Genomic DNA, 13,673 nt, shown 5'->3' with positions numbered 1-13,673 from the left:
TGTACACTGGTACAGATAGGAACTGGAAACACAGGGAATCCAGGGCGGATGATCCCTTCAGGACCAGTGGTGTGAGTGGCGATACTGGGAGCATAGAGGGAGAATGGGTTGGAAAGAGGGAACAGATTATAAGGATCTACATGTGACTCCCTCCCTGGGGGACGGACAACAGAAAAGTGGGTGAAGGTAGATGTCGGACAGGGCAAGATACGACAAAATAATAATTTATAAATTATCAAGGCTCATGGGTAAGCGGGGAGTGGGAAGGGAGGGGAAAATGAGGACCTGATGCCAGGGGCTTAAGTGGAGAGCAAATGTTTTGAGGGCAATGAACGTACAAATGTGCTTTACACAATTGATGTATATACAGATTGTGATGAGTTGTATGAGCCCCTAATAAAACGATTTTAAAAAAAGAAAGAAAATTTCACAGCCACAAGCTGTTCTCTTAAATTGGCCATCACAAAAAACACGGTTCGAGGGAAACTGCTTTTACAACAAAATTCACTGTGACCAGAAGGAACCTTCCCAGGCGACACCACTGGGTGCACTAACGCAGAGGGAGTTGCTCCATGCTCGCTCACCTAGGGGGAAGAATGTGTACTACAAAAGCTCCATCCAGCAGTTTTTTTCCCATTTTTGGGGGGGTGGGGGGGTTAACCCCTTGTATATTCAGTTTTCTAATGCTGCCTTAACAAATTATCACAAATTTAGTGACTAAACAAATATATATGTATTATCCCTGGGCTAAGATCAAGGCACTGACCAGAGCTGGACTCCCTTATGAGAGTTTTCTAAGAGAACATCTGTGGGCCTGCATTCTTAGAGCCCATTAGTCCATGTTTAAAGCCAGCCACTCGTTGACCTTGCTTCAATTATGACATTTCTTTCTTTGAGCTTCTGCCTGTCACGTCCACTTTTTAAGACACTTGGTGACTACACTGGGCCTTCCAGGATTGTACAAGATAATTTTAAAATCAACTGATTGGCAACACTACCACTGTGCTCTTACTTGCAACCAATATACTGTAATAAAAATTATACTGATCTGTTACAGCTCAGTGAATTGGTTCAAACTTTATCACAATTTAAAGGTAATTCTACACTAAGCAATATAACACTTCTGAGTTAAGAGAATGTTCTAATTTCTCTCAAAGTAAAAGAAAGTGATTGAATCAATGGGTCGAACAATACTCATTCTAATTAGGTCTCAGATAAAGAAATAAACTAGTAGGAGTTACCAGCTTCTCCTTCCTGACCAAACTCTGAAGTGTTTATCTTCAGAGAGCAAGAACTTTTACCTGGCTAGAAGGGGAAAGAAATGCTGTCAAAGATGCGTCCTGGTGGCGGGCTGTGGCTGGCATTGTATTGGGTCCAGCCTATTCAGAGGGCACTGGGAAACCAAACTGTTTTCAAATGTCCCTGAATGAGAACGAGAATTCGGTCAGAAGCTGGGCCGGCCTGCGCACAACCAAGATCAGCAGGGCTCAATGGCAGGAGATGGGTGGGGGGTGAGTGGGTGATTTCTTTCTTTGTCACACCACCACACATGGAAGCATGTTCCCCTTTTTTCCCACTGGAGGGAAGGGAAGGAGTATTTGATAAGTGCTTAATTTAAGTGATGCATGAAGAATAAGGAAACCTGGAAAAAGATTTGTCTATTGTTAGAGTTAGCCAGAGGGCTTTGAACTATACCTGGAGTAGAAATGCACATTCTCAGCAGGGGGTCGGACTAGAATGAACTGGTTGAAAACTATGGTTAACTTTCTGCAACAGTTTTAAAATCCAACTCACTGCCATGGACTCCACACAAACTCATAGGGACCCCAGAGGGCAGGGTAGACCTGCCCTTGTGAGTTTCCACGGCTATAACTATGGGAGTAAAAAGCCCTTGGAGCTGCTGGGGGGTTCTGAACTGCTGACCTTACAGTTAGCAAGTAACGCAACAAGTAACCACTACACCACAAGCTCCTGTTCGGCAACATTTATTATGATTGTTACGCTTTTTAAAAATTATGGCACCATTAAAGTTCTAATAATGGATTTTGTAAAGAAAAAATCTAAGCTAATGTTTTAAAATATTTCTTAAATGTAACTTTTGCTCTATTTAAACATTATATCTTTTTAAGGTAGCTAAAACACCGGCAATTTTTATACCGATTTTTCCCCATCTTTAAGTGAATTAAAATGCATTCTGAATTAAACTGAATTGTTATACTGTATTATTTTGACCCAAATACAAGCACTTCAGAAAGTTCAAGGAAAAATCTCATTTTTGAACACACCGCCCCCCCATGTACTTAGATATTAAAACAAAATCAATTCTGTGAACAATTTCAGTACAGTAGCTATGGCATTCACTTTTATAAATGTGTATCATTCACGACGAACGATTTCCTCTGGAATCTGTCATACCCGGTGAGATGTTGTCAATTATTTAACATGACCCTTTTAGCCAGAATCTTTTTTGTTTGGTTTATTGTATAATCCCATTTGGGAGACAGTTTCCTGTTACAAGATTAAGATGGGATGCATTCTAAGTCTCTTCTTTACGCGAGGGTGTAAACCAAGACACCACCCTTTGTTTCTTGGGAGATATTGTGTGCCTCTATCAAGGCCGTTCCCCTGTATAAAAGCCTCAGAAATAGAAGTCCCAGGACCACTGGAATAAGCAATCTGCCTAAGTGGCGGAAGCTCAAGGAACCAGAGGCTGTAGCCCTGAAATTACAGGGCAAAACTGAAACTGGGAGACGGGGAGGCAAGGCAGTGAGTAGGCTGGCTTCCTGGCCCACGGAAACAAAGGCCAGTGGACCAAGCAAGTGGCTGAGGGCTACAGCGCCACTGGGCTGCAGACTGAGGAGAGATGCTGCTGTGGACCGATGACTGTAGCCTTGATGTGTTCCGATCCTGGATTGTGGTAACTTGTTACCTTTCCTAATACACCCCCCTTAATCGTGAGTACCGTCTGTGAGTTCTGTTTGCCCATTGTAATTCATGATCAAACCCAACACAGGAGAGTGCTGTGAGAGGAACAGGTGGTGTCAGAATGGATAAAAGAAAGATGGGAGGGTGGAGGGAGGCCTGATGTCTGCCTTGTGGTAACAGGAAAAACAGAAACTCACTCATTGTCATCAAGTTGATCCCAACTCACAGTAACCCTACAGGGAAGCCAGGTCAGTTAGGGCCCCCAGGCCATTTACACATCGAGCATAATAGACCATATTTCACTGTGTGCATATAGACATTGTCCTATCACAAGCAGCACTGTATTTCAAGATAGATCTTGAGATGTTCTTTTTATGAATGGACATTCTAGAATACTTCATTGTGCTCTTGATAACATGTACAGGGACCAGGAGGATGTTGTTCAAATAGAACAAGAGAATAAGGCGTGGCTTAAAATCAGGAAAGGTATATATTAGGGTTATATCCTTTCACTAACTATACTTACTCTACCTGTAAGCTGAGCAAATAATCCTAGGAATCAGACTACACGAAGAAGAAGATGGCATAAGGATTGGAAGAACGTGCATTAACAATCTTCGATCTGCAGATGAGACAGCTTTCCTTCCTGAAAGCAAGGACGCTGAAGGACTTGCTGATGAACATCAAGGACTGCAGTTTTCATCCGGATTATAACTTGAAGTAAAGAACACCGAAATCTTTATAAACTGGACCAACAAGTAACATCATGATCAATGGAGAAAAGATTGAAGCTGGTAAGGATTTCATCTTGCTAGGATATGCAAGCAATGCTCATGGAAGCAGCAGTCACGAAACCAAAGGACATATTGCATTGGGCAAATCTACTGCACAAGACCTTAGATTGCTAAAGAACAAGAATGTCACTTTGAGGACTAAAGGGTGCCTGACGCAAGCCAAGATATTTTCAATCACTTTATATGCATGCGAAAGACTGAAGAAGAATTGATGCATTTGAATTACGGTGTTGGTGAAGAATACTGAAGTGCCAGGGACTACCAGATGAACAAATAATTTTGTGTTTAAAGAAATACAGCCAAAATATCCCTGCGAAGTGAAGATGCTGAGACTTTATCTCACTTACTTTGGACACGTTAACAAGAGACACTAGAACCTGGCAAAGGACATCACGCTTGGCAAAGTGAAAGGGCAGCAACAGGAGGAAGACTCCTGATGAGAGGACTCGACACTGTGGTTACACCAATGGACTCCAACATAACGATTACCAGGATGGCTCAAGACCCCATAGTGTTGTGGTACAAAGGTTGCTCTGAGTTGCACTTGACAACAATAACAACTGCCAAAGTTTTTATAACTAACAACTGGGTAGGATCTTGCAGATGAAGTATGTTTCCTCTTGTCCTGATGGGTCTGAGTGAGATAGCAAGGGGAAATATTGACAGGAAATTATGATTCAGTTGTGAGTGATTGTTAACAGGGTTAATTGTGATTTTAAAAACTTATGACTCTAACATGGGTATTGGTCAATTTTGCCATCTTGCTGGGTGTGGTAGTTATATAATCTGTTGTCGATTTGAGACTTAAGAGTGAAGGGGTGGAGTTTAGTCTGTCAATCAGGTCACAGCTTGATGACCTCATTTTGAGGCACTGAGGAGATAAATAGCTCGCTGGAGACAAGGCACACACACGCTCCCTGCGAGACATTCCTGTTGAGAAGACACATGGAGCTACGCTAGAGCCCTCGAGTTGAAGAAGCCACGTGGAGAACCCTGCCAGCACTGAGATGCTTCTTCTGACACTGGATCCACAAGACTTTCCACCCACTGGCCTATGATCTTCCTGCATCTGGTGTCATTGCATAGGTTGCATGAGTCTGAAAGAGGAATTTATAGATTGGTATCAAAAATATGGGCTAATATTTGACTTATGAAATCAATCTGGACTGGGCTAGGATATTTTCTTAATGTACAATTACTCTTAAGATATAAAACTCTTTCTTATACACATTAGTGTCCATAAATTTGTTTCTCTAGTCTACCCGGACTAACACACTGGGTATAAAATGTGACCTGCCCTGGTGGAGTAGTGGTTACTTAAGCTGCTATTTGTTAGCTCCCCAGTTCAAAACCACCAGCCACTCTGTGGGAAATGAATAATCTTTCTTTTCCCTTAAAGAGTTAAAGTCTCAGAAACTCACAGGGGTAATTAGATCCTGACCTATATGGAATTAGAATCAATTTGAAGATAGTGAATGAGCTGGGTATGCGTCATCTAAAGAATCCTATGTGCCTTTGGGCAGGAGACTTCTTTATTGAGTGAGATGTGTCCAGGCAATTGAGCTAAGTTTATTGGTCCAGGAACAAGAGCTGAGTGCTTTTGGGCTAAGTTTACCAATACATGCCCCAAAGGTATTGGAGTGACATACCATTTCACAATTTATGGGAGCACTAAAAGAGCTTTGTACCCTTGCAGGAGCAAGGCAAAGGCCAAGGGGTCTGGTAGCTGAGATTCCGAAGACCAGAAAGAGGCCAGCGCCCTGGCCGGCCTGCCTGCCTGGGAACATGATGTGGCAGAGTTGTTCTGACCTGTGTGTTGAGCATGTTTAATTCTAAATTGTTAACTTCACTAATAAAGCCCACACCACTGTGAATATGTGAGTTCTCTGTGGCCACTACAATGAGTTACCACAGCCTCATCTGGCATCTGCCAAACAGCACTCAGTCAGGCTGATGCTGATTCTGCTCCGTCTTCAAGTCAGATGAGGAGCGCAGATGCCTGCCTTCCATGCCCTTTTTACAATTTCTTTCAGGTTCTCTGAAGACGTAATATACTTCATTGATAATTGGGAGAGGACAAAGTTCTTCTATAGCACCCTGCATAGTACAGACATAATTTTTTTTTAATTTGCAGAATCAAACTGCAGATTCTTTTAACCATCAACATTTAGACCTACACCCAAGTGGCAAACACAGCTCGACACCTTAATATTTGTAGCTGGGATCTTTAATTGACGGGAGAGGAGATTAAAAGACTGCAACACACTGGAAATTTTACTATAGGTAAAAACAAACTCATTCCATAGTAGATTGAAATATGTCAGATTCAGGTTAATTTACCAGAGATCTGCATCTCCTTTTAGGGTGTGAACATCTTATCATGCTTTATGACTTCATTGCTTTCGCAACAAAACGCCAGGCAATATAAAGTGGGCGACAAGACGGCAGCTGTATGCGAAAAGCAAAATGCACTGAGCACTTCAGCCGCTCTTGACATTGCTGTATCAGCTCAGGGTGTAGGAACAATGGACAGTAACAACTGTTTCCATCACTTACTTTTTAGTAGGCCATGGTACAACTGCCCCCATGAGTTTCTGAGCCTGATACATGGACGCTTCAAAAAGTCAAGGAAAATGGAACAGGAAGATAGAATTTTCCTTCACCTTTTTGAAGTCCCTTCATGTTTTGAAAGAGTTCATTTCTTCTGCATTTTAAATCGCTATATGATTTTGCCTGCTTTGGCTTTTGTTAAATATTAGAGTAAAAATTTAATGTGGATGTGATTAAACAGATCAACGGGCACCTAACCTGTTAGGTACGTCTTCACTGAAATCACAATATTATTAATTTTTATTTATAAATCATAATATTTGTGATATTTATTTTTATTAAAACAACACAATATTATGTCGTTATTACTTCTTAATTAAAACCAATATGAATGGTTTTATTCGAGTCGGATGAGGCTGTCACATTAAAAGGAGACGAACTTGGCATCAAATTAGTGTCGATGTTTTCTTTCTACACTTCATAACACAGGAAAAGCCTCGACTCTGGGCTACAAATAACAATTTACATCCTCTCTCTAGTTCCTTGGAACAGCCTAAATTAAAGCCAGACCTTCTGCAGAATATGTGGAAGGCTCTTTACTTCTGCACGATTTCAATCCTGGAGTAACATTTTTAAATGAGTACAAAATAATGATAAATATAAGCCAACATTTAAGGCGGACAAGGACACATTTTAAACATATTTTGTTTCAAAGTTTACTACATCAAGGAGAAAAGGGTTCCATCCAGAAAGTCACAAGTACTCAGTGAAAATTATATTCAGGCTCAACAAATTAAGAATTTTTATAATCCTGATACTATCTTGTGCTCTTTTTTTTTCTTTACTTTTTTTAAAAATCATTTTATTAGGGGCTCATACAACTCTTATCACAATCCATACATACAACAATTGTGTAAAGCGCATTTGTACATTCATTGCCCTCATCATTCTCAAACATTTCCTCTCCATTTAAACCCCCGGCATTAGGTCCTCATTTTTCCCCTCCCTCCCCGCTCCTCCTATCTTGTGCTCTTACCTGCCATTATAACACCTGTTTTAACAGTGATGGCTTGCTCAAAGTATATAAAGCTCAAGCACATAACGTTTGTTGAACAAATCATATAAAAATTTGTCATATTATTTTGGCCCACGTGTTATTATATCACTTGTGTGGAGAATGAATATTTAAAACGTTCAAGAATACGTCAGCCTGTAATGTAGTGGTTACGCATGAGCTGCGATCCGCATGGCCGGCAGTTTGAAACACTGACAACTCCATGGAGCACAGTTCTCTCCGACCCACATGGATTGCCACAAGTCAGAATCATAATAACATTTTGCTATACTTTTTTTCATATTTACTGCTCTTTAATTCATTCCAAGAAAAGGTTTCTTTCTTATGTTTTTCTAACAGCTAAATCCTGACAAAGATAGTCTGGAGTCCCTAAGGAGACAAGAAATGGAGAGAAAAAAGCTGAAATAATTAGTGAAGAGGTTCTGTGTCACGTAGATCTCTCTTCCAACCCTCGGGAATTTTCTCCCAGGACAACCAGCAAACAGCAAATACCTACACTTATCAGTCACTAACCAGAGAGCTTTTCTGGAGGAGGCAACTGCACTAAAGATCCCTAATACAACATATTAGAAAGACAGCTACTTGACCAACTGACTGCGAGAGAGCCGTTTTTGTATTCACTCCAAAGAAAGGTGACCGGACAGAATGCTCACACTATAGAACAATACCACTGCTGCCACATGCAAGTAAAAGTCTGCTGAAGAGCATGCAATAGCAGTTGCAGCAGCACATCAACAGGGAACTACCAGAGGTTCCGCCAGAGTCAGAAGAGGGTGTAGAACAGGGTTGATCACCGCTGATGTCAGATAGCTCTTGACTCAAAGCAGAGAATACCAGAAAGATGTTTGCTTGTGATTTATTGATTCTGTCAAGGCGTTTGACTGTGTGGATCATAATAAACTATGAATAACCTTGAGAAGAATGGGAATTCCAGTACACTTCATTGTGCTCATGGGGAAAGGTGTGCATCAGGGTTGCATCCTCTCAACATACTTAACTCAATCTGTATCCTGAGAAAATCATCGTAGAAGGTGACTTATATGAAGAAGATTGTGGCATCATGATCGGGGAAGACTTAAACAAGCTGTGATATACAGATGACAAAACTTGCTTGGTGAAAGTGAGGAGGATTTGAACCACTTTATATATAAATATATAAAGATAGGTGTATTTGTCTATATATGTATATACATGTACATACAACAGAAACGCAGATGGACTTTGAGCCTCTACTTAAATCTTACCTCAGTACAAGAACGGTTTGTTATAATAATGTTGCACTGTATGATATTCACCTTCCCAGCATGATTGCTGAAGACAAAAATGGGTACATAAGCCAATGTGGTGAAGAAAGCTGATGGTGCTTGGCTATTTTTTGTTTGTTTGTTTTTTTGGTGCTTGACTATTAAAAGATATAGTATCTGGAGTCTTAAAGGCCTGAAGATAAACTAGCAGCCATCTAGCATAGAAGCAACAAAGCCCACACAAAAGAAGCACACTCGCCTGTGTGGTCATGAGGTGTCAATGGGAATAGGTATCACAAGCTCAAAAACAAGCACTCAAATTGATGTGAAGGAGCGTGGACAAAGTGGAGACACCAAACCCTCCTGTAAGATAATTGGACAGTCCTTCACAGAAGGGCCACATGGGAGGGATTGCATATAGCACTGATGAAACATATAAATATCCTCTAGTCCTTTAATATTTCCTCCCTTTACTTTGATGGCTTTTCTTTTACTTCATTAAATCTTGTTAGACCTGCGTATGTTCATTTGTATATTTAAGATCATTCGATGCATGAAAGCCAAGATAGATAACCCTTCAGAAACAGTAAAAGGAAAAAGAAAATGGAAACAGCAACAGGAGTAATGATTCTGAAGGGAAGGGGGAGGGGAGGGGGAGCTGACAGCAATAATGACTGAATAGCCCCACTTGAGGGGAATGAATAATAGAATTACAGGCGAACTATTACATTGACTGGTGTAAGATGTGGCAAATAAATAAACAGTATATATAAAACAACAATATACACGGGTTCCTAGGGGGTAGGGTAGAGATGGGAGAGGATAAAGGGGAGCTAATATCAAAGAGATCAAGAAGAAAATATTTTGAGACTGATAGTGGTAGCAACAGTACAATTATGCTTGATTTAATTGAATTTTGGACTATTATAATATCTTTAAGAGCTCCCAATAAAGTGATTTAAAAAAAGACTTGAGGGGGGAAAAAAAGGAATTGCAGCCTTCAATATGGATTACAACTCAATCTAAAGAAGATAAAAATCCTTACAACTGGACTAATTGGTAACATCAAAATAAATGGAGAAAAGGTTGAAATTGTCAAGGATTTTGTCTTGCTTGGATCTAAATCAATGCTCATGGAAGCAGCAAACAAGAAATCAAAGTACATGTTCCCAAAGGTGTAAATCGTTATGGAAGCATAAACAGCCTCCTCTTTCTCTCCTGGAGCGGCTGGGGGGTTCCAGCACCTGGCCTGAGGTTAGCAGCCCAACAAGTAACCATGTCTACCAGTAGAGCTTCTGAATTCAATACAAGTGTTCTGTAAGACAATGTCTTATTCACAAACGGAATGATAATACAAGTGTGACAAAGTGTTAAAAGTTGGTAACTCTCAACATGGGTTTGGATTTATGGCAGGTCTGGTCCCATGGGCCTCTCACAGTGTCCCAGGCCAAAGCAAATTGTAACCCCGAACCATTGCCTGGCTTTACCCCAGGGGCTTCAGGCACTGAAGCGGGTTGCACAGTAAAAAAAAAAAAAAAAGTTGGTAAATCGTCGTCACAAGTATCCAAGAGTTCTTTATACTAGTCTCAAAACTCTAATTGTTTTTAAGTAACACATTGTTTTTGGTTTTTTAACCACACACAAAGTGATACCTATGAATAAGCTTAAGCAAAAAGTGCTCAGAGTCTATATTAAGGAAAACATCCCTGGGCCTGGGGGCTCAGGACCGTACTCTCAGGGACAGGAAGGTCAACTGGCCTAACAGAACGCACCAAGACAATGGTCTACGTCCTACTTTAGGGAGTAGTGACTGGGTCTTAAAAGCTTGGGATTGGCCAGCCAGTCACAGCAGTCTCCTCTGTCCACAGCAAAGAGGGAAGAAAATCAACCCACGAATGCCCACTGCCTTTAGTCAATTTTGGCTCATCCACCACTGCCAGGGAACCCATTCCCACTCATGGAGACGATAAATCTTTATGGGAGCAGAGAAACTCATCTTTCTACTGCAGGGGAGCTGGTGCATTTGAACCACCAGCCTGCTGCCACCAGCCCAATGAATTATTCCACAGAGCTACCAGGGATCCTTTAAAAAAAATCAAAGACGTATGAAAATAATTAGTGCAAAGAGCTAATGGATGGACCACACGAACCCCAGCCTCCACACCCCATGACCAGAAGAACTAGAGGGTGCCCAGCTACTACTCTGGACCATTCCGAAAGGGATCACAATAGGAAGTTCAAGGTAGAATGGAAGAGAAAAGGAGGAAACAAACTCAAAATATTTTTTAAAGACCAGGCTTAACGGTCTGAGAGAGACCGGTAGAATCCCTGAGACAATGGCCCTTAGACACTCTTCAAGCCTGGAACTAAACTCACTCCTGGGGTTCAACTTTCAGCCAAAGGAAGACAGGCCTACAAAGGGAACCATCAAGCCAGAGAAAAATGTACTCCTTAAAACGGTCAACCATATGAGCTCAAAAGGACAGCATATAGGCAGCAATAAAGCACAGAAGGCAGGAAGTGACAGGAAAGGAGGATGCATGAAAAGTGTAAACACAGAGAAACAGCAGGAAAAGTGGTGTTATATACTGTGGGATTCTAATCCAGGTCCACAATACAAAACGTGTCCTAACTGCTGCATGGAAAACCAATTTGCTTTCACCCAAATCACAAAACACACACACACACACACACACACACACACACACAAATAATAATCAATACTATTCCGTGAGCTAAAAAAAAAAGGAATGCTGTGGGAGATACAGGACCCAAACCAAAACCCACTACCACCAAGTCAATTCTTACTCACAGGGACCCCATAGGGCAGAGGAGAATTCTGCGACAGGGTTCCTGAGGCTCTCCCTATGATCCTGCTGGGGGCAGAATCCCTAGGAGTAGCTGGTGCATTTCATCTGCTGACCCTGCAGTTAGCGCTCCAATGTATAAATAATAGAAACATTGCATTTTTGGATGGCAAGGTTCATTATTATAAAGCGTCTATTCTTCCTAAATCAAAATACTATTATCAACCTAAAAAAAAATCACAATTCAGTTCATATGGAAAAGTAAATGCATAAGAACAGCCAAACTGGTGCAACTATTAGCCTGTGTGGAGCAAAAAAGAATGAAGAAAACCTAAAATTATACAAAACAGCTTTAAACCTATTAATATCCTTGGTTCTGAATACCACCAAAAAGATAAAGCAATGCCTATCATATCATTAAGGAGTCCTGGTGACACCATAGAGGTAAGTGGTGAGCTATTAACCACAAGGTTAGTAGTTCAAACCCACCAGCTGCTCTCTGGGAGAAAGGTGAGATTTTTGATTCTTAAAAACACTACATAGGGTCTCAGTGAGGCATAATTGACTCAATGGCAGTAAGTTTTTGAAGATTATGTTACTGGAGCCTTGGTGGGTTAAATATTGAACTGTGAAGGATCCCTGGGGGTGCTGTAGGGTTAGTGTTGGACGGCTAACCACAAGGTCCACAGTCCAAACCCACCAGTCACTCCAAGAGATAAAGATGAGGCTCTTTGTCCATAAAGATTTACAAGCTTGGAAACCCTATACAGGGTCACTATGAGTTGGAATCAACTCCATGACAGTGGGTTTCTGGGTAACGTTAAGTTGGCAGTTCAAACCCATGGGAGAAAGATGAAGCCGTCTGCTCCCGTGAAGATTTCCAGTCTCTGAAAGAAACCCTGAGCTAGAGTTCTGCTCTGTACTATAGTCACTAGGAGTCGGAATCCACTCATTGGCAGTGAGTTTCATGCCATTAAACACCAAATCTACTGCCAAAAGTCCATTCCAGCTCATTGCAACTTTCTACCAGGTTTCTAACACTGTAAATCTTTATGGGAGCAGCCGGTCTCATCTTTCTCCTGCAGAGCTGCTGCTGGGTTTGAAGTGCTCAACGCCTAACCTGCAGTGCCTCCAAGGTTCCTTATGTCATCAGAACATCGGAAGAACTGTGGAAAGGAGAAAATAAAACAAGCGACAAAATAAATTCAGCTTATCCGGTCCAAGCACTCTCAGCACAGGAAACAGTATCCCCGATAGAGAGAGGATCCGGATTCAGCACTGACTCAAAGCCAGAAGAAAGTGCTTCAATGATGGTCAGTCTGGTGTGCCCTGCTGCTAACATCACTTTTCTACACAGTTGAACTGTTTATAAACAGTAGCAAAATGCCTGCCTTACAAAGTATTCTAGAATTTTTTCAGGAATCAAAGACCACTTAGTGTTTGCGTTTATTTAAATTCGCCCTTTAAGGCAGTGGTTCTCAACCTTCCTAATGCTGTGACCCTTTAATGTAGTTCCTCATGTTGTGGTGACCCCCCCACCCATAAAATTATTTTCACTGCTACTTCATAACTGTAATTTTGCTACTGTTGTGAATCGGGCGACCCCTCTGAAAGGGTTGTTTGACCCCCAAAGAGGGCACGACCCACAGGTTGAGAACCGCTGTTTTAAGGCATCATTTATTTAATAATGTTTCCTTCTTCTGAGTTATCTGTTTCTATAATTTCTCAAAAACTTACAGAACCCGGGGATATCAGAAATATTTGGCAGAACTTTGAGATAGAATTCTTCTGGACCCAGAGGCTTGAAATCATGTAAGCCGGGGCACTCTTACTTTCTTCCGTTTTGTTCTGCCTTTTCTAACCTGAGGAGCATCAGCTTGTTAGAGAAATTAGAAATGAAGAAGAAAGCATCCTACGTGTTCTCTGTCACCTACTATTGCAGCTTGCCTAAGTTTCGGATTCCATGACTGTGAATTTATGTCTAAGAATCACCTATGCTGTCATCCAATATTTCTTCTCAGTGACAGTCATTCTAAAAATCCTATTTATCCCGTGACAAGATCCTAAGAGGTTCTTCTACTTCACATTTACTGTGAATTCCTGCTTTTCTGATTAATGTTCTACTCATTAAAACAAAACATAACCAAAAAAACACCCACTGAACTTCAGTTAAGAGTGGCCAACAGCATTCTATGATGCTCACCTTCCTGACACAACCGCTGAAGACAAAGCGGGTGAATAAGCAAATGTGGTGAAGAAAGCTGATGGTGCCCGGCTA

The 13,673-nt window shown here is 41.2% G+C and overlaps 1 protein-coding gene and 1 non-coding gene across 3 annotated transcripts in view; one reads left to right on the top strand and one right to left on the bottom strand.

The window, feature by feature from the left end:
* Positions 1-13,673, bottom strand: part of YES1 (YES proto-oncogene 1, Src family tyrosine kinase) — a 77,942-nt gene that overhangs the window by 55,793 nt on the left and 8,476 nt on the right. The window lies entirely within an intron of this gene.
* LOC115871694 lies at positions 9,979-10,112 on the top strand. The gene has a single exon (XR_004047418.1). It is a non-coding gene; the product is annotated as a small nucleolar RNA SNORA42/SNORA80 family (small nucleolar RNA).

Source organism: Echinops telfairi, unplaced genomic scaffold (assembly GCF_000313985.2).
Source record: "Echinops telfairi isolate 266 unplaced genomic scaffold, ASM31398v2 ScPeMD7_7400;HRSCAF=8409, whole genome shotgun sequence".
Taxonomy (NCBI): domain Eukaryota; kingdom Metazoa; phylum Chordata; class Mammalia; order Afrosoricida; family Tenrecidae; genus Echinops; species Echinops telfairi.
Note: the sequence above shows the minus strand (reverse complement) of the source record. Positions and strands in the feature narration are given on the sequence as shown.